This window comes from Zea mays, chromosome 5 (genome assembly GCF_902167145.1).
Source record: "Zea mays cultivar B73 chromosome 5, Zm-B73-REFERENCE-NAM-5.0, whole genome shotgun sequence".
NCBI lineage: Eukaryota > Viridiplantae > Streptophyta > Magnoliopsida > Poales > Poaceae > Zea > Zea mays.
Window position 1 is genome coordinate 188,488,383 of NC_050100.1, and position 3,710 is coordinate 188,492,092.

Sequence of the window (3,710 nt, forward strand, 5' to 3'; positions counted from 1 at the left end):
ACTATAACATGAAAAACAACAGGGAATAAAACCCTAAGTATGGAATTACTCAGCAAGACTTACCCGACAAAAGAAAAGACTCTCAAGGATATGCTGGCTAGAGGGATTCAAGGTATGGCTTATCAAGAATCAAAGACTCTGTTTTGCAGAATGCTTACTATGAGTGGATCCTTAAAAATCCATTTTACTTGTCAGGTTAAGTAAAATTACCTGCATCTAGAGTTCTTTCTACCCTAGTTCAATCACTTGACCTGCACTAGCCGTCTTTTATCATCCCATCAGTTCACTGGATTTCTACGTGTAAGTCAGTGACCAAGTCTTCATGTCCGCGAAGTTACGACGATCCGAATCGATTAATACCCAGCTGGGGATATCCGATCACACGACATATGTAGCACTTAACCCTTGCATATGTCAACTCGCCATCGGGGTTCTTAAGACCAGATCAGGTTCACGCTAACCGAGAGCACAGATACACCACCGTCCAACCTCTTGCCATGGAGGGTACACACTACTCTCGCCATCTCTCCACGACCATTGCGTGTTATCTTATTCTGGTATTAGTCTGCCCGAGGCAAAGCTTACCCATGATGAGGCATGTGACCAGTTAAAGGGTCCTCGATCATCAAGCCTACATCGACACGGTCCTTAATCGACTCAGACGGAGACACTACACCGAGACTCCTTTCTCGTGCAAGTCAACCTCCCGGTCTCAGCTTTATCATTTAAAACCCAAAGTTTGGTACCTAGCAGAGGTACATCTTTTCCGATGTTGAACCCATCAAGGCCCTGATGGATTCACCATCACAAATTTTTTTGAAAACATTCCCACCCACTAAAGTATCACTTTTGTTTTAAAAACAAAACATTTTGTTTTTCTAGAGCAAGGCTAAGCATCAAAAATTCTTTTCAAAAAGGGTATCAAGGAAGGGTAATCAATTTTTCAAGGAAGGAAATGCATCAATGGTTTAGCACACAACTCCTATCACCTAATGCATCAAACAAGGTGATAAAGATTTTAAAACACAAGGAGGTGGCAAATGCACCGGGGCTTGTCTGAATAACACTAGGTTAGTGTTGTTAGGTGACGTCCACTTGGCGATCATCCTTGTCCTAGCACTTGATTAGATCATCCTATCTTCAGGTTCATCCATCAACATCACCATGCGGATTAGCCCACGCTTGGGGTCGACTTGGGTCGTCTTCCGCATCACGTGATTAATTAACGTACCTGAATGATATGCATAATGCACATGTATGCATATAAGGAGGAATATCGCAAACCTAAATAATACTTATACGACAGCGAATTAAACACCCAACCTAGAATAAGCTAACTAATTAAGTAGGGTATCGACTTCATCCATTAACCAAACTGACATAATAACACTAGAAAATCTATTTTTATTCCTAGCTTTTTATTAGCTCTTTAAACTGTGTATCTTAATTACTTGATTTACCGATTTATCTAAATCTATCATCACAATATACACATGCTAAATTAATAACATTTATTGTGACCAACAATTCTATTTAATCTATTTTGTAGACCTATTAGATTGGAATACGAATAAACTTACCCTTATGACATCCGATTTGAAACCACGAAATCGACGACTTGTTCGAGCTTTTTGTCGCGCACTTGGTGAACACCACGCTGCTGGCTTTGTCTTCACCCGACGCTTGGGATTTCTTGATGACGCGCGGAACGACGACGACCTTCGATTAAAGTCTGGAGCGAGCTGATAAGGTGAGGGTCGAGCAGGAGATGATGGGTTCGATGACTCGACGATAAACACGAACACGCCGAAACCCGATGGATGAGGAGCGAGCGCACGGATGGATCGGGCTGGGACCAGAGGACCACGCCGAACTTCACCGGCGAAGTCCGGCAAGCGCCATGGCGGGTTGGAGACAGGATCTAACAGCGGTGTGTTGTACCATGGCGAATAGGAAATCAACGACCGACCAAGATGTGATCGGCGAGTTGAACGACTCTGACGATTTGGCGGCGACCGTGACAGATCAAGGTTGAGGCGCAATAATTCCAAATCAAATTAGAATGAGACCGGCAAGCAGACGACGCTGGTTCTTTAGAAATCGTTGATGAAGTGAGCCAGCACGAGTGTCAGGGACCAGTAGGGCGAGGGATGCGCGACAAAATCCCGGGCGCGACGCAGGGGACCGGCCACGGCGAGCATAGGGACACGGCTGCGCGCGACGTGTGCGCAGAGAGCTCGACCGGACGCGGCGAGCTGGGGACTGAGCGCGGTCCGAGCTAGGAAGAGCCGGGATACCACGGCGTGCAGGGAGATGGCAAGCCGGAGCGCGCGTCAGGGAAAAACGCCGGCAGCAGGCGCGACACAGGGGGAAACGTCGGGGAAGCTGGGAGCTTGGGGCGCGCACAGAGAACACCATGGCGCGCGATTAGCAGGAAAAGAGAGGAGGAACGGTCGAGCTGGAGAAGCAAGGGAGGGGTGCGACCACGCGATGCAGGAAGCCGAGGGCAGGGGAATGCGCGGTGGCTACAGCCGAGCAGGCAAGCTGCGCGCTGTACCAGGGAGCAGGGGTGCCGTGGCCATGGGGAGAGAGAAGCTAGGTCAGGGAGAGCCGCGGTGAAGGAAAACCGAGCTGGAGTACGAGCGCGTAGGGGAGCTCGCGGGCCCGACGAAATCCGAGCAAAGAGGAGACTCCGGCCCTGGATGGAGCTCGGCGTGGCCAGGCGAGCAGGAGATCAGGGAACCGCGACCTCCATGGCCGAGCAGAGAACTAGGGCGCGACGGCTGAAGAGAAATGAAGGGAGGAGAGAGGAAACCGCGCGCGCGTAGCATAGAAGCCAGGGGCCGAGCTCAGTGAGCCAGCCATGGAGCAGCGACGCACGGCGAGGAGACTCCAGGGGCGCGCGGCGTGGAGGGAGATGAGCACGCGCACGGAGCACGAGGCGCGACGCAGAGAGGACGCGCGTCAGGGAAGGGATGGAGCGAGGGCGAGCCTCGGCGCGGATGGCAGATTGAGTCCAGCTTCCGAACTCGTATACGCGCGAGCGATAAATTTTAAATAATCACCGGACGCATCGATTTTCAGAACAACTAGGTTCCGAACATCACGAAAATTTAGGACGAGCCCGGATAGATGAAAATAAAAACGATGTCGCACTCGCGACAGACGAAACCGACGCGATATTAAAATCGCGATAGGCAAAGATGATTAAAATGTAGCGTCCGTTTACCCACTGATATTACGTGCTTAAATCCATACTCGTTGTCGAGCGGAATATAAACACCTGGGGTGTTACATCCACCGCCCAGCCTGCCGAATTGGACGAAGGGGGCGAGACTAGCACCTCGAAGCTAGCGGTCCCGGTGGCAGACCATATACAGAACCCACCAAAGATTGTGTGTGCTTCAGGAGGTCCTGCCAGCCCCTTAGCGCCACAGCCAATATCTCAGAGTGGTCCCGATGCATGGATCTCCGAGATTTGGGACTACCTGAAGGAAAATATCCTTCCTGAAGATCATGTGTCCGCAGAGCGCATAGTGCGGTTGGCTAAACGCTAAGCGGTGGTGGAAGAGGATCTCTACCGCCGTGGCGCCAACGACATTCTCATGCGGTGCATCACCTAGGAGGAGGGCCGTGAGTTACTCACGGAGATCCATGGAGGAGAGTGCGGAAGTCATTCAGCATCCCGCACACTTGTTGGTAAGGCCTTC